Genomic DNA, 18,904 nt, shown 5'->3' with positions numbered 1-18,904 from the left:
CATTTATGACTTGCTATTCCTTAGAGGAAGCAGCGAGGATTCAATAAAATAATCCATTTCATTAACTAAAAGTTAGCTTAACATCTAAATATACAGCATTAGTAGGTCCACTCAATCTCTTAGTAGGCAATACTATATTTATATTATCTTGATTTTAGGTGTCTGGAGTTACTAATGAGCCATCCTATTTAAATTCACATTTCCAAATAATCCTAATATGCCTCCTCCTCAATGTTTAACGAGCAAATCTCTGGCCACTTTTCCAACCAGTTGATGTGGTTCCTTCCTATAGATTTGTCGGGTCAAGATTGCAATTTCAGAATTACAATTGTTAATGTTATTTACTTCCAATTTTTTCACATGGCAAAGTCGTTCTTCAGATGTTGAGCAGCACACGAAATGTTTTAACGTTAAATTCAGGTATTCGGATTCAAAGTTTATAGGTTTGTATAAGCCGTTTGATAAGTCAAATGAACATGTTAATATTAGTAACATAAAAATATGTCCTATTTGTAGATGCATATGAAATCATAAGTAGGTCAGAGAAGTAAGTTGATTTGAAGCTATTTTTGATAACCCATACACATCATGTCCTAACTTTGAGTTGATTTCACGACTTTGTGAGCAATGTCAACATCATTTTAATTCTTTAGCAATTATGTAGTTCTGAAGAGAGAAAGAGAGAGAGAGAGAGAGAGAGAGAGAGAGAAATCATGTAGTTCTTATCTTTAAAGCTGGTGGATTTTCACTCTCCAAATAGATTTTATTATTGTCAATGGAGGATACACTTTCTTGCTCTAAAATTGGTCTATTTTGTGCTAGCCCAATACCATTTGGGGATAAAAGACATTTTTTTTTTCTAGATAATCCAAAATCAGAGGCTAATTTGTTCTCCCATAATATACTTTTATGAGTGTTTTACTCTCTCCTTTTGATGATACAAGATCATTTAGGTTTTGATTTTACTATATGCTATTTTGTTAGGTGAGCTATAGAGTAATTCCAATGTTATGAAATGTTCAGAGTTCCTCAGATATTTGCAAAGAATAACATTCCTTCAATGAGAGCCATGTATTCCCCTGGGCAATTTATGTGTTTATTGTGCCATAAGTCTAGGCACCTAGTAAAAACCATTAATCACTTATATTTCAAAGGTCATGATTCAAAATGCTTACATGTACTGGCATATATAGTAAAATAGGGAAGCGATCTGGATGTGGACTCTGGAAAACCAGATGTCGCATAGTGGAAAGCTGTAGTCCATTTTAATTACCATAGTCGTAGAAATAGCGTTAGCCCGCCATTATATACCCATGGGCCAGATTTACCCCTACATACCACAAGTTTATCAAAATTATATATTTTAGTCAGTTTTCCTCAGTTTGCTTCTTTCGTGCAGTGCTGAATTTCATATCTAATTTTTTTTAAAAAATGAATTTCTTATTTAGAGTTCATTACCACTATTATTTTTGTAATTACCATCATCATTGCTATTTTCTTTAGCTGGCATTTACTACTATATTATATGTAGGACACTAAGCACTTACTCTGAATTATTTATTTATATCTGTATAATAATCCTAGGAGATGAGTACTAATACATCACCCACAGCTGTGGCAAGGTTAAATAACTTATCACAGCTCTAAAACTTGTGAGGAGAACAATCATTCTATTCCAATATCATATGACTCCAAAAGTTAGAATCCAATTTCCTAAATTATATTTTGTTTTGTTTGTGCCCTTTTTATTTTTTTCAAATTTTTATTTAAATTCTAGTTAGTTATCACATAGTACAATATTGGTTTCAGGAGGAGAATCCAGAGTTCATCACTTACATCCCATACCCAGTGGGCATCATAACAAGTGCCCTTCTTAACACCCATCATCCATCTAGCTCATTCCCCACCCACCTCCCACCATGACTCCTCAGTTTGTTCTGTAGAGTTAAGACTCTCTTATGGTTTATTTCTCTCTATCTCTCCCTTTTTCCCCTTCCCATATGTTCATCCATTTTGTTTCTTAAATTCCACATCTGATTAAAATCATATGGTATTTATCTTTCTCTGACTGACTTATTTTGCTCACCATAATATACCTTAGCTAGGTTCTGTTCCTTTTAATTCATGATTGGTGAGCAGGGTATCATCTTTGTATCCTCAGAACCTAAAGCACTATCTGCCATAAAGCCAGCTCTCAGTAAACAGTAAAATAGCAAATCAAGAGCTGGTCCCATGCCTATTTTAGTTTAACAATTCTGTAGTTCAATTGATATAATACACTAAAGTATTTTTTATCTGTTCATAAAGTTGTCTCATCATTATTTTTCATGTCCATAAACCTTTCTTTATGACCTCTTCAGTTTTTTTTTTTTTTCACCACAAAAATAGCATCATGCAAGCAAAGGGACTAGACCATAACATTCTAATGTAGATGCCAGAGAAGAGAAATTTATATTCTAAATTTCTAGAACATATATTCTTAACTATGGGCATGTTCCTTAACCTCTTTACATTTACTAATATGAGAAGCTACTTTGTTGGGTTTTTGTAGAAGTAAAAGGAGCTAGGGCATGTGTTAGGGAAGTCTTACTGGGAACCAGAGACCTGAGCCCTTTCAGTTAATGGAAACTGGAAATGGTTTCATGCAATTATTTAATTCCAAACCTAGACCATAATGTATTTAAATATCTTATTCAAACACAAATAATATTATATAGCTGGATAAGATTCTACTATTAAGAGTCTATTGATGGATGAAGGCAATCATTATCTGTATTAAAATATAGACAAGTAGGGTGCCTGGGTGGCTTGTCTTTGGCTCAGGTCATGATCCTGGGGTGTTGGGATGGGGCTTCATCTGGGTCCCTGCTCAGCAGAGAGTCTGCTTCTCCTTCTCTCTCCCTCTGTCTCTCCCCCTTGTGTCTCTCTCTCTAATAAATGAATAAAATATTTTATATATGTATATAGGTAGAGTTAACAAGCTCCCTGTGGCAGACACACTCAGTGAGTTGTCTTCTTCCCTTGAATACAAGCATAATCTGTTACTTGCTTCCAGTCAATAAATTATGGGTAAGGTTCATTTACATGGCAAAAGTTAAAAGGATTGTGCAATATAAACTGTGGTCCTAAATCAGTTGGCCCGAATTCCTCAAAAGGAGATTATCCTGAGTGGGTCCGTCTTAATCAACTAAAAAAAAGGAAAACGATCCTCCATAAAATCAGATAAACTCTCACTAGCTATGATAAAATAAGCCATTGTGAGTTCTACAGCCAGAAAAAAAAAAAATGAACTGTGCCAATAACTTGAATGAGTCTAAAAGCAGATTGATTGATTGATTGATTGATTGATTGATTTTTACCCCAGTCAAGCTTTCAGGCGAGAACACAGTCAAGGCTGGCAACTTGACTGTAGCCTTATAAGACCCCGAGCAGAGACCCAGGCAAGTGGTCCCTGACTTCTAATGCATGAAAACTAAGAGATAATAAATGGCTTTATGTATTCAAGTGTCTAAAACCATGCTCATCCATTACACAGAAATAGAAAATTAATATACATGCCATCCCTCAAGTACACAGGCCCAGAATAACTCTCTGGAGATAAGAATCCAAATCCATCTATTTCAGCATTCCTCTACCAACTGAAAGAAAACCTGAAGACATAAGAGCATGTCTGAAAGAACTGGATGGATGTGAATGAAGAACAACTCCATTAAAGGACAAAGGTTCCAGAAACAACAACATAAGACATAAAATGTGAGGTGGGTGAGGTGGGGGGGGGGGCATCTGGCTTGGGAGATGTAAGATGTACTAGTTGTTTTTGAAAAAATGAAACAAACAAACAACAACAATAAAATCCATCATTCTTGTTAAAGGTCATGGCTGATTTTGATTATGAAGACAGACACCATGGTGCTCTATGGAAATGTTAGGGAAAAGTTCATGCATATAGATGTAGAGAACTTTAACTTTGGAATTTAGCTATTATCACGTGGACAACAAACAAAAAAGGTTGACTAAACATGACTCAGAGAAAAGGAAAACCTCTCCTCTTCCCTGGAGGTTTCCTCGTTGTCCTGATGTTATGTCTCATTGAAAGTGTACACTGGATCTGTATATGTGACAGCTCGCCAGCAGCGACAGCAAAGAAAACTACAGCACTGTAGTTTGCAAGCATAGTCAGTTGAGGGACAGACTCCTTTGCAAAGACCAAGAATTTCCAGAGTTCTCAGGGACACAAGACACCCTGGCATGACTGGAGTAGGCTACAATGGTACCTGCAGCAATAAGATGCCCGCGCTCTATGTCATAGGGTCTTACGGACGCAGCTCTCTGGCATCTGCCATCGTGCAACCTGGGCTGATCATGCAGACTGCTGGTGGCAACCAAGACACCTCGGGGATGCCCATGGGTGCCTTCGCTCCGGAATCTGAACCCCTGTTCACAATGTGGATGTGGCCTCTGTAACTGGTACTCAGTAAACATGACCGCACGTGTGCTGAACAACGTGAGAGGCCGGAGGGATATTTGAGTTGACGTACCATAAAACATGTAATGAAATGAAAATGCAATGATCAGAGAAAGGAGGCACAGAAAAGACAAGGTGCAAATGAAAGCTTATGTAAAATGCAATCCTAAACGGCCTATCTAGTTCCTAGCAGTGGACCAAACATTGAAAGACGTGAAGATTTCGGGAATCCAGATTGAAAAGGATGCATTGTCACTTTTTCTATTTATGGCGTCAGAATATAAACAACTTATTTTTCCCCATGGTACAAAACCCAGGAATAACTTTCTTTTTGAATCTGTGGGGAGAATGTGATACAATACAGAATGTGTATGCTAGTGCTTTGGTCCAGGGCATATTATCACTCAGAAGCATGTCACTTCTTCAACGTATCGATGAAGTATAACTTATTCAAAAATACTAAGACCTCTGGAGATCTTACTTAAAAATCCACATTTCTAACTTCTCCTTAAAAGCCTAGAGATATGGTGCAATTTGGTCTGTAGTCACTTTGGCAATGATCCCTGTGAGCTGAGAAGTACAGGCTCACTTGAGAGTGGCCTGTAATCTTCAGGTTAGCGCAATTTTCTCCATATTTCATTCCATCTAGTCCTAATTGCTTATTAAAGTCATCTGCCTGCTTCCTTCAGGCTACTGAATTTGGGATCTCTTAATGTCTTTAATAATATCTTGCGCAACATCTTTATGAACATACAACAAAGCATTTCATATGTTTCTATAGTAACAATCTCAATGTAACTAATCATGCTTTCCTTTTAATCTTAGCTCAAAGAAAGATAAGAATAAAATCTAATTTCCAATCATATAATCTATATTTACCATCATCGTGAATTCTCCCTTTTATGGTCTCGATCTTGACTTTTGATTTATCCACCATCAACTATATCTTTACAGGTTGTCTTGTGGGGACAGGGGGGCAGATTCAATATAAATAAAATGAAATTTTATTTATTTATTTATTTATTTATTTATTTATTTATTTATTTATTTTTTTAATAAATTTTTTTTAAATTTTTATTTATTTATGATAGTCACAGAGAGAGAGAGAGGCAGAGACACAGGCAGAGGGAGAAGCAGGCTCCATGCACCGGGAGCCCAACGTGGGATTCGATCCCGGGTCTCCAGGATCGCGCCCTGGGCCGAAGGCAGGCGCCAAACCGCTGCGCCACCCAGGGATCCCAATAAAATGAAATTTTAAAAAATGCTTGTTGAATTGATTTTTTTTACATTATTTTGATTTATGCACCCCCTACTGAAGGCCCACGAGAGCTTCTCTGCTATAACTTATCTACAGAAATGTTTATTTTTATAAAGGGTACAGCACATAAAGCAGGTCAATGAAAGAAAAAGTGCTGAAGCTCACTTCATACATTTATTGTTTACTGTTGTGATTCAGAAAGATGCTCAGGATGAGGTAGGGGTGGGAGGGTAAGTATACTCTCTCACATGATAACTGTCCCTAAAGGACCTCACAACACCGGTGATACTCAACCTTTAGCTTGCCTCAGAATCACCTAAAGGGCTGTTAAACCAGATGGCTGGTGGAGCCTGAGACAGCGTGTCTAATGAGCTCACAGGCGATGCTGACTCCACCCGTCCTAGGAGTACCACCAGATTACCACGAACCCAATTTGATCTTCTTATGGGTAGAAGAGTCTTATTTATTTGTAATTCCCCCATTAAATCACACTTTATCACATATGGGAGACACTTAGTACATAACTGTTGAAGGAATTAAGGGTTTGACATTGAGACATACTGATATTTGATAATAGGGTTTCGTAGGGCCTCAACTAACAGAAAGTTCAGCTACTGAAAGAGATGTACTTCACTTCATCTGTCAATTTTGCCTTTTTTCTAGTGCGTTGGGGAATCCTAGCTTTGTATGTGGAGACACATTGTACTTTTATCTTCCATGAGGGGTGTACATATAATTCATATTTTCCTGTTTTTAAATGCAAGTGCCCAAAATTGAATTGGATCCATCAACTTGTCAAATCTAGGAGGGAGACCATGTTTAATTCTTAATTTCTATGACTGTACTAGATATAAATATATTTAGACTTCTTGTTTTTTTTTTTAATTTTACAAATGACAATGTAACTATTTTCCTTAAAAAAAACAAGTCATGGCTACATTTTTCATATTTTTATTTTATTTTTTGGTAAAATACATTTTTAAAAAGAATGGAACTGTGTCTTTATTTTTCTCTATATTGACTATATCCTAACTTCAAAAAGCAGCTAAAATTAACTGAAAGTTAAACCATAAAGTGTTTATGTTGTCCTACCAGTTAAGATAACACCTGGCTCATGTTTACCAGAATTATTTATTTCCTCCTGGACAGTCAGCTGTGTTTCATTCCCTTCCCTTTCTTGCAAGTGTGGCTATGATCACTAAGTCCTTGCCAAAGGAATATGGCTGAGAGTGGTACAAACTCTATCAAGCCCCTCCCCTCCCCCCCGTGAAAGACTCCCATGGCATTCTGCACTTTTAAAATAGAGTAAGACACCCAAGAGAGGGTGCCTGGGTGGCTCAGTGGTTGAGCCTCTGCTTTGGCTCAGGTCATGATCCCAGGGTCCTGGATGAGTCCCAGCTCCCAGGTCCTCCCTCTGCCTGTGTCTCGCCTCTTTATCTGTGTCTCTCATGAATAAACAAATAAAATCTAAAAAAATAAAAATAAAAAGACACCCAAGAATAGAAGAAGCCTGGGCTGTGAACGACGATATGGAGTAGGATTACCCTTCATTTCAACCAGCCTTTATATGAGATGGAAATAAACTTTTTAAAACTGTTATGATCACAGGGCTTGTCAGAGCTGCTGGTATTCCTTCAACTTATATCAAAATTACTACCATGCACTTGGGTCCTGACACCATGTTATGAAGCAGCGACTTTTGGTAAAATTACCAGCTGCAGTAACCTACAAGGATGACAGCCTGCTGACTAACAAAACTTAGCTGGGCTATGAGGGCTATTGATGGCCGCATCACAAAAGTATCATAAGAATGAAATTAGTCCAGTGTTTTTTTTAAAAGAGATTTACTTATTTATTTTAGAGAGAGTCTGTGTACAAGCAGGGGGAGGAGCAGAGAGAGGGAGAGAGAGAGAGAGAGAGAGAGAGAATCTCAAGCAGACTCCTCTCTGAGGATGGAGCTTGAGCTCAGGACCCTGAGGTCACAACCTGAGCTGAAATCAAGAGTTGGAGGGTCAACAGACTGAGCCACCCAGGCACCATGGTATTTATGTTTAAGTAGGAGGACAAAAAGAACAGAGATAGTCCAGAGCTTCAAAAGTCTGTAAAAGCTCTGGGTGCAGTATAGACCTCAACAACAGAATGTCAGGTTTGAAAATGTCTTTGAGATTAAAAAAATAAATTAATAAACAACAACAACAAAAACAAAGCTTGTTAGGATGTGTTGAAAAAAAATGGCTGCTTTATATAAATGATCAGATTCAGAGTTTTGCCTCCACATTTAACACAGGTCCCCTCCAGGTAGCCAGCAGTAATTTGAGAGAGGAAGGAACATTGAGGTGAAATGTAAAGAAATAAAGGAGACCTCACATGTGGTCTATGTAACATTTTGTGTTCATTGCCAAATGGAAATGATCAGAAACAAATCAATCAGAACCCTACCAGTCTTTAAGGAAATCTTATTGACAAAAAAAAAAAAAAATAGGAGTTCAGACTAAAAATATTCTAGCACTTTGAAACTCAAATCAACTTTTGGATTCTGAGGTTTGCATACACAGGAAGCAGGTGAGGAGGAGGATTCCAGTGCCTACTGTAGATGTGGCCACGGAAGGGAAAAGGGAATAGCACATATAAGGTAATGTTGGGTGCTTATATTCTATACAAGAGATAAGGGAATTGCTGGTATTTGATAGAACCAAGTCTCAATCCAAGAATATTTCAAAATGAATATGGAGTGGGAACTACTGCTTATCTCTCATTCTTTTTTTTTTTTTTTTTTAATCTCAGGGAGTTTTTTGTTGTGTTTTTCCTGTCCTGGTTCTGCCCTGGATTTTGCATGTGTGTGTGGGGTGGGTGGGTAGGATTACCTCTTAGACTGTGGTGTTTTGGAAAAGATTCTATTGCCCAAAATTCTTGGATACTCTGCATCTGGGATGCATATTGTCTACTTTGGGATGAGATGAATATATTGTATGTGGATGATGAAAGTTGAAACATATATTTGGAAGACTATAGTAGGACCTGACTCATTGTTTACTATATTTGCACTTTTCCTGGGCACATAGACTAATTCCCCAGTCCCCACTGAAGTTACGAGAGACCTTATAATGACAGTATAGAGGATAGTCAACAAAAGTACAAGGCAACCTACTGAAAGGAGAAGATATTTGCCAATGACATATCCAATGAAAGGTTAGTACCCAAAATATATAAAGACTTCTATAACTCAACACCCCCAAAAAAGGATGATCCAGTTTAAAAAAAAATGGGCAGAAGACATGAACAGATATTTCTTTTTTATTTATTTATTTATTTATTTTTTAAATTTTTTTCATGAACAGCTATTTCTTCAAAGAAGACGTCCAGATGGGTAACAGACACATGAAAAGATGCTCAACATCACTCATTATCAGGGGGATGTAAAGCAAAACTACAGTGAGATCTCACCTCACACCTGTCAGAATGCCTAAAGTTATTAATTCACTATATTGCACACCTAAACCTAAAAGAACGCTATATGTTAACTATACTGGAATTAAAATTTTTTAAAAGTGACATAAGGACTCAATTCGGGCCAATGGGATCCAGGTGGAAATGGTTAACTCACTTCTAGGCATGCCCATATCTTGTGACTAATTCTCCATTTGCTCAACCCACGTGCTGCATGGACAGAGAAAACACTGAGGCCCAGAGGAAGGCTGAGCCACATGATGGAAGGACGCCGGAGACAGAAGCCTTCACTTTTCCTAATGATTTCTACTAAGTAAGAAAATCAACTGTGTTATAACCACGGATTGCCTTTTTCATTAATGACATGGACATCACTATATACTCATTTATTATGTGTAAAAAGGCAGTTATGGAGAACCATGTGAATGTACCCATTTTTGAAAAATTAGGAGGGTAAATGGATAAAAGAAAATTTTCCAAAGTATTTTTCCTTTAGGTATGTAAATTTGGGGGGATGGATTCCAACTTGTTTGTTCTTTATAATTTAAAAACTTTGGGGACACCTGGGTGGCTCAGCAGTTGAGCGTCTGCCTTTGGCTCAGGGCGTGTGATCCTAGTCCCGGGATCGAGTCCCGCATCCGGCTCCCGGCATGAAGCCCGCTTCTTTTCTGCCTGTGTCTCTGCCTCTCTCTGTGCCTCTCATGAATAAATAAAATCTTTTTAAAAAATGAAATTTTTTCTCTATAATTTTACTTTTTTTTTTTTACAATTGCATCTTAGAGAAGGAAAACAGAGAGCCAAAGGTTTTAATATTTCCATTAGATTGATAACTTTTTATAAAACTCAAATGCTCAAAATATATGAAATGGCAGTGCTTTCACCAAAATTCTAAAATATACTAGTTAAAGTATTCATATAATGAACTTCTATTATTCTCTGTTAAATGTTACAATATTAAAAAGGGTGTGAAAACACTACAAGAACTCAGGCAATATAATTTTTCATGTTGCCTTGTACGGTGATTCCATCAACAGAACAAAGAGCTATGGGTATTGTCATGCTTTGCAAGTTATTTCTGCAGCTGATAGGAAGGAGAAAGTTAACAGATCCAACACCTACCGAGTTCCTACTAGATGAGGGGCACTGCTTTAGACAACTTACATCTCACATAGCTTTGCAATTGTTCAAAGAGGAAAGTATAACAAATACTAATTTTATCCATGACCAAAATCAAAGCTCAGAAACATTAAGAAACTTAACTGCAGCGATAACTCTTTTAAGTGACCCAAGCAATGCTTATTTTGATTAAGGGTCTATGATAAATGTTCTCTCAAATCTAGAAGAAATTTTATGAGAATCTTTTTTTAAAAATTTTTTATTTATTCATGATAGTCACACAGAGAGCGAGAGAGGCAGAGACATAGGCAGAGGGAGAAGCAGGCTCCATACACCGGGAGCCCGACGCGGGACTCGACCCCAGGTCTCCGGGATCACGCCCTGGGCCAAAGGCAGGTGCCAAACCGCTGCGCCACCCCGGGATCCCGAGAATCTTTTCTTGTGGCACACAATAGTAATTTACATTTTAATAAAAAAAACCTAATTCTCACTTAACATTCTTAAATTTTCTAGATTTTTAAAGAAATACTCGCCCAAAAAGCTAATAAAAAGAAAAATGTGTATCTCTAGTTTACTACAATGAATTAATTTGTGCATGCATTCACATGTCTACCATTATACGTATTCTCATTTTGCTAAACTAAAGAAATATAAACTTGGATGTGATATTAATGTTCCTTTTGGGCCCACTGCATGATATTCTAGTCTAATCTTTTAACTAAAATTAGCTTAACTGGCTCAATATATTTAGCACTTTAATCTAAGCAGAGTCAAATGGGGAGGGATTTAAAAAAAAAGAAAAGAAAAAAGCAAGTGTAATATTGTAAAGAGAGATTTTTATAGGGTAGTGTGCCCTAAGTGAATTGAAAAGTTTTGTGAATTCCTTTTTTTTTAATATTGTGAATTCTTAAAAGGAATAAGAAGATGTAACTCTTAAAATACTTTTTGCCAATAACTTATTTTTCTCAACTCTAGTGTAAGGGAGTAAGAATTGATACTTCAACATTGACCTTACGATAATCCCCATATGTGTAAAGGAAATGATGGAATAGAATGAAATGCAAGCCTAAAGGTTCCAGGTCACCATTTAGAACGTGGAGTGGGAAACAAAGGCAAAAGAAGTTGAATCTCCTTACTACCTACAGCCCATTGACAAGTCCTGGACACTGGCAGAGTGACCTGCCTCTAGGGACTCCGCTGCCTCGATGTTGCTAAGGGCAAGAGACAATCTTAGCCCAACGACACAGGATCATGTGCATCTACTTTAACATATAAACATTTCTTTGGAAACTTCTTTTATCTCTACCCCGCCAAGATATATGTTGGCAATCACCTCTTTCAAGCATAGGCCCACAGATACATACCTGCAGGGCCTCATGTCTAGAGTTTTACTAGATAGTCATAAATGGTAGTTAGTCCCCCAAGGTCCAGGAAACCTTGCTTCCAAAATTCCCTAGAGACTTACACTCTCCCTAACCCCCTCCCAACTTGAAAGTATAAAATGGACCACTCCTCACGACCCCAGCGCAGCTCTTTCTGCCCCTAGGTCCTGTCTCTGTGCTTCACTAAAACCACCTTTGTGCACAGAAGATATCCCAAGAATTCTTTCTCGGCCATCAGCTCCAAATCCCAACCATTTCCTACATCAAATCTCATTTCTGGGCCTCCTGGTTGGCTCAGTCAGTTAAGTGTCTGCCTTAGGTTCAGGTCACATGATGCCAGGGTCCGAGGATGGAGCCCCATGTCCTAGGGCTCTCTGCTCAGCGGAGAGCCTGCTTCTCCCTCTCCGTCTGCCTATTGCTCCACCTGCTTCTGCTCTATCTCCCTGTCAAACAAATAAAATCTTAAAAACAAAACCCACCTCAGTTCTGACATTTATTGCCTGTGTGCTGTTGGGTAATATTCTGGAAGTCCCTACTTTATTTCCTTGGTTGTGATACACTTCAATCTAAAACACGGCATTGTTGTGAGTTTTCAGAACAGCAGATACAAAAGGATTTAATTACTGGAGCGATGCTGTAGCCGTAGCAAACATTTAGGAAATGTTAGAAGACTTTAGATATTAAGAATATTAAGAATATTAATATTAAACCAGAATTTAAACTTTTATAAGAAAATGGAATAAATGTATACCCCAGAGAGAGATCACAGATCTTTTTTTGCTCCATGCACCGGGAGCCTGACGTGGGATTCGATCTCGGATCTCCAGGATCGCGCCCTGGGCCAAAGGCAGGCACTAAACCGCTGCGCCACCCAGGGATCCTGAGATCACAGATATTTAAATAACATTTGATTTGTCTGATTAGTTATTTCTTTAAAAGCAATGGTTGGATCTCCTAGTTTGGGTCTAACTTGTCTGAATTTATCTACGATGCTTTCTTCTCAGTGTTTCGTGTGATTTCATGCCCATTACATCTTAAATAAAGACATTTGTATCTTTTAAAGGTGACATCATAAATCATCTACTAGGAACCTCATTATACCCTACCAGGGAGTTAAAAAACACTGCTCAAACGCAGTTCGCACAAGGCCAAATCCTAACACATTGCTTTGAGTTGCAGCATGAGCAAAACTCCTATTTTGGAGAAAATGATCAATCAAATCATCGTGTTCACATTAATCTTTATGTGTATTTTATCTATTTTCTACTCTTTAACTGCCCCATGGGCCAATTATTTAATCTCCATTCAGTGGAAACAAGAGATGAAATAATTTGGAAGTTATTTTTTTTAAAAGTTCTATCGCAAGCAGAGCCTTACCTATATTAGTCACTTAAATATATTAAAATAGATTTTATTTAAATTAGGTTTCCAAAGAACAAATACCATCCACTCGAACTGAGGTGAATGGAAACTGAGCAGTTTTGAACAAGAAGCATTTTTAGAAGCCCTAAAATGAAGAGTAATTACACTCATTTAGGTAACCATCCTATCTATAGGATTTAGCTTTCAAGTGAATTAAGCATTGAAGGATAGATTTATTTGACAGTTTGCTAAAGAGCTCCTCTGAATTGCAATATTTTTGGTTCATATGCATGTGTACAAGACCAACTACTTTGAAAATGAAGTGCTGAGAAAAATGTCAAGAGATCAATTTGGTGCAATCATAGCTCTGGACTTAAGCACTGTGGAATGATGTACAGTAAATTATTGAAGTGTCTCATTTTGAAGGGCACATTAAATAGCATTTAATTATATCTGTTCAAACATGAAGGAATTTTTAATGCAACATCCAAAATATCTAAAATTAGAATGAAAAATCTGTTTGAAACATTTGTATGCTCACAGAGACACACTGAGAATGTCAGAACTTTCCAAAGAGAGATTCCATTAACTCTCAAAAGGAATATTTCCTATTTAGTGGCTTATCTATGGCTAATCTCACCTCTAAATTCTTATTGACTATGTCTGTTCTAATTGTTGACATCTCAAACAATTTCTATTTACTCTTAGCATGATGCCTATAGGCCTGCAGGGAACCCCTCTGAATTCACACACTTAATTACTTCCTTCTCTCCAGGGAAGTGTTATTCTAGCAAAAGGAGAGGGGAGAGAGTTTATTAAGTGGTGTCATAAACTAGACAGTAATATTGAAGGCATGTGCCTAAAAGGAGAGGCCAGAAGAAATACTATTAAGAAAAAATGATACAAAACTTGGAAATATGTCAAAAGAAAGATAATACATTCTTTAAATGCCTTAATTTAAAAGAGTGCTCAAATACTATCTAAATATCTAGAAGAATATTTCTGTTTTTGTGTTCTTTACTCTCGATTGAAGATCAATGTTCTGCAAAGTTACACGATAACCTGTAGATTTTTTGTCACACCAAATGCAAACAGTTCTGTACATTAGAAACAATACCATCAAAGGTTATGGTTTTACTGTCCTGAGGACATCCATCAGTTTCCTAGTTAACCGAGTAGTCTTATTTTAGTCCCACATTCACTTTTTAAATGCTGATAAATACTCAGATCGTCAAGGGCTCTTTGAATCACCTTTATTATTCTGCTATATTCCTCACTGAGTTTAATCAAATTTTATACATGTTATCCATAGTATATGATAATCAAGATGGCCTGTCCCCCGACAAGTAGATGAAAGTGACTATTTTTTTAAATATTTTTTTAAACTAAACTTCATGGTGAAACTAAACTTTACTTTTTCGTATATCAGAATTCAGGTGATGCCTACATTGTAATATGTGAATATTAAAATTTTCAATAATATATCATTGTGATTATCCATGTTTGATCTCTCCCCAGTACGATCAAAAGTCATATGTGCACCTCACATTGTGTAAGTCTTACAGTATTATTTTACTTATCTTTGAGAAGGTAATTGCACAATTAAAAGCAATATTCATATGAGTTTTTTTTTGGCTATTTTTAAAATGTGTTTCATTACTTCACCTTGAAAATATAAGTGTAGGAGGATTCTATTATGTTCTATCCTCCGTTATTTATAACATGAGGGTAGATGTACATTTAGCAATATGTACGTGTTAATGACAAAATATAATCATAAAGTATAAACCAACTTCTCATTTGGATGTTTTATTTCAAAGGTTACATCAAAAAGTCTAATTTCCTTAGAATAATTAAACTATGCAAAACAAGAAAAATCTATACACATTTTTTTAATTGTAGATAATCTGAATATTTTGTGAACTAGAAGACGTTGGATTATTGCTGTAAATGGTGTTAAATAAAGATTATGTATTAAAATACAAAGCAATATTCATTTCACACGTTCACGTTAGTGTCAAAAGTAGTTTTGTTTCTAAACTCTCTGAGACTCTCATGACAATACAGCATTAATATATATATACTCATTGTGATAGGAGTGAAGATTTTAAAAGTTGGAAAGAAGCAATAGAAAAATTTTCATTAATATGTGATCTCTGCCATCTTAGAAACAGCACCCTAGGACAATAACAGGAGATGCATATGCATGATCAAGGAAGAGATTTCTACTGCACATAAGCCCTAATGAAGGACAGGAGAAATATGAAATTTATCAGTTATAAAAATATCACTGGATGCATTTGATTACCTTTATAAAAATATAATTGAATTTATATGCCCAGGATGCATTCAAATTGGTAATAGGAGTAACATGCTACTGAATGCATTTAATCTTATAAAAGAAAATGTGTGCAGGTCCTTTTCAAGGTAGTTTAGACTTTAAGTATGAAAATATGACCTACAAACATACCCTGCTTGCCCCATGCTTCAGATGGACCAAAATGTAGATTCTTGAGCTCCTATCCAGACTCACAGAATCATATTTGGGCATTGTCTGGAATTTTTTTTTTTTATTATCTGGAAATTTTAAACAAGCTCTTCAAATGAGTCTTAATGAATGGAAATTGACATCTGGAAACTAATGTTTGGAGTCATTGGCCTTAAAGAATGGGAAAAACAATTTTTTGGAAACTATTATTGAATCAATCATGGAAGACTCCACTATATCATTAGAGAAAAGTGTTCAGAGAATTAAAAAAAAATATGAGCAGTTTATACTTGAAAACCGAGTCATGGGCGTTAAAGATCATACAACACTACTCACTCATGGATCATTTATTACCCTAATTTCCTTTTTTCCTCTTAGGTACTTCTGATTTGGCTTCTAAGCATGAGCTTGGCTCTTTACACTTCTAATGACTTAGTCAGATTGTTTTCTCCAGTATATTTTCAAAGCTATTTGCCTCTTCTTTCAGAATCATACGGATCTATTTCAATACATCTAATGAAAGGCATAGTTTATATATGCTAAGACACATCTAATTGTCACTGTATTCAAATTGCTGCTATGGAATTGGTCATTTTATTTCACAATTTTACATAGTTTTTAATAAAGTAATTTTTATAATCCAATGTCATATACTGCATTATAAATATATTTTGAATATTATTTAGGATTTGAAAATACCATATGAACTGGAATCTGAAAAACAGAGGGTTCTATTGTTTAGATTCTAAGGGCATTGTATTGTAGTTGAGTTTTTACTTTTTTAAAAAAAATCTTATTTATTTGTTCATGAGAGACACAGAGAGAGAGAGAGAGAGGCAGAGACCCAGGCAGAGGGAGAAGCAGGCTCCCTGTGGGGAGTCGATGCAGGACTCTATCCCAGGACCCCAAAATCACGCCCTGAGCCAAAGGCAGACGCTCAACCACTGAGCCACCCAGGTGTCCCTGGGTTTTTACTTCTAAATGCAAGAATAAATCTCTACTTTCAAATATACTAGAGTTTACAGAAGAAATGTGCTTACTGTTTAAAATATTAAAACAATTCTATTGCTTAGTACTCTGTTATTTCATTATAATATATAATGTTAAGCTATTATTCATCTCATTTTGTTTAAATTTCATTTGACTTTCTGAAACATGACTTAAGGAATACAATTTGTTCTATGTGTTTTATAGTCCATAAAGTGTTTATTTCTTTTCAATGTGTGATTATTTTTATGTGCAGTAAAGCATGGGTTGTCAGCTGAATACGTTGAAATGTATAATCGTTAAACCTTTTATGGAGAATCTGCAAATAGCATAACTTTGTCTATATATTTTTAACTGACAGTCAATGGAAAGTAAAAATTATAGCTACAGTTGGAGCCGATGTTCTACTAAAAAGTCTGAAAAAAAATTCAGCAGCAAGGTTGCCTGCTTCTGATCATCCCTTGCTATAAATGACTGCTAACAAAATTGTTTTTCCTAAACCACTGGTGATGTCGGCAGTGGGGCCTCTGAGGTAAACTCAAGACCTATTAATGGAATAGAGTGAGAACAAAGAAGGAATGAGAACAGTCCTGAAAGAAAGGAGAAATATAGAAAAGTTATTAAAAGTTGCCTAACAGAGCAACTACTTTTTCCCTTGAGGCTAGTTCCTATTTTAACTTGAAATCTATCCTTTTGTTTCTCACTAACAGGAATTCCTATGCAAAATATTAAAATCATAAAAATATAAACAAATTATCCAAAAGGAATAAATATATAGCACACTATTATTCTTGTATATGGAACACAAATACATAAGTTTAAAATTTGAATGGGGGCAGTGTACCTAGGTGGCTCAGCTGGTTAAGCAGCCCATCTTGATTTTGGTTCAGGTCATAATGTCCTGAGATCAAGCCCCTCTCTCCTCTTCCCTTTCCCACACATTACTTACATGGGCTCTCTCTCTAAAAGTCAATCAATCATCAATCAATCAATAGACCAAAATAAAAATCAAATGGGAAAGGAATAACAAATATTCTAAACTATTCACATAATTTTGAAAATACCTTAACAACTTGTCTCTGTGTAATTAACCATCAATGTTCTTCTGTTATTTCATTGGCAATTGAAAGGAGAGGATGATTTCTAACAACTTTCAGTAAAAAAATTTCACTACCCCCCCTGTGAGCTCAACCTATCTACCCTCTCTTTTTTTTCCCCTCTCCTGCTCTAGATTAATTGGCTTGATTGATTGATTGGATTTATTTTTACCACTAGAGCACCTCAGTTTTACCAAACAGGGGACAAGAATGTCAGCAAATCACATCATTTACAGACAACTGAACTGAAAGCAAACGGAGAAAGGAACAGCTTGCAGTTGATACCACACATTATCAAGACATGACACATTTTTTTTTGCTATGTCATTCTGATATGTGGTAGCAGTTCAAATAATTGAGTATCACCAAAGGGCTATAAATTTCTACCACATTTTCACCTCCTTTTTGTACTCTCTACAATGTTAGAGGTGATCAGAGAAGACTTAGTAGTTACAATTCAGTGGTTCTGGGAGTGAGCTCTGATGCTAGAGGACCTCAGCTCAAATTCTAGCTCTACCCCCAAGGACCTCCCTGCGGGAAGACAAAGTGGCTTCGATTCCAAATCTTTCATCTTTACTTGTAAAAACTGTATAAAAAGTATATAAAAATATATAAAAACCTTCTTCAGAAGGTTGTTGTGAACATTACATTAGTACAGCGGGCAGCTCACTTTAAACACTGTTGAGATATTAGAAGGTTATCAAGCAAAGTAGAACTGCATACGGCATGTTGCCTGAAAAGGGACAATAAATCTGTAATGTGCTTTCATAGGACTCCAAGAAAGCAATAAAATCGAAATTGTTATTGATCTTAACAAGAGTAAATACAAATAACACGTTGGGCTTATTAGAGGAAAACGTGCCAGTTAAGAAACTCTACTACCATTTGTTTATGTCTTTATTTAATCTTTTTGTTTGTTTATTTTTGAGGGGTTAGAGAGAGCATGCACAAGCCAGGGGATGGGCACAGGGGGAAGGAGGGAGAGGCAGGGAGAGGGACAAGCAGGCTCTCCGATGAGCAGGGAGCCCAATATGAGACTCTGCCCCAGGACCCTGAGATCATGACCTGAGCTAAAGGTAACACTTCACCAACTGAGTCTCCAAGGTGCCCCTGTTCGTTATGCCTTGATTGCCAAACAAAAAGAGCACAGCATAGCTGGGTATAAGAGCTCTGGCACTGAATGCCTGAGTTGGTGTCCTATTCCTCTACGGACTGGCTGCGATATCTGAAGCACCATTTTTGTATCAGCTTCCACATCTACAACATGGAACTCAAGCTGAAATTCGACTCGTAGGTCTACTG

The 18,904-nt window shown here is 36.5% G+C and overlaps 1 protein-coding gene across 8 annotated transcripts in view; it reads right to left on the bottom strand.

Annotated features, from left to right (window-relative positions):
* CDH18 (cadherin 18) overlaps positions 1-18,904 on the bottom strand; it is a 951,119-nt gene that overhangs the window by 347,566 nt on the left and 584,649 nt on the right. The window lies entirely within an intron of this gene.

The sequence above is a fragment of the Canis aureus genome, chromosome 4, assembly GCF_053574225.1.
Source record: "Canis aureus isolate CA01 chromosome 4, VMU_Caureus_v.1.0, whole genome shotgun sequence".
In the NCBI taxonomy this organism is placed as follows: Eukaryota; Metazoa; Chordata; class Mammalia; order Carnivora; family Canidae; genus Canis; species Canis aureus.
Note: the sequence above shows the minus strand (reverse complement) of the source record. Positions and strands in the feature narration are given on the sequence as shown.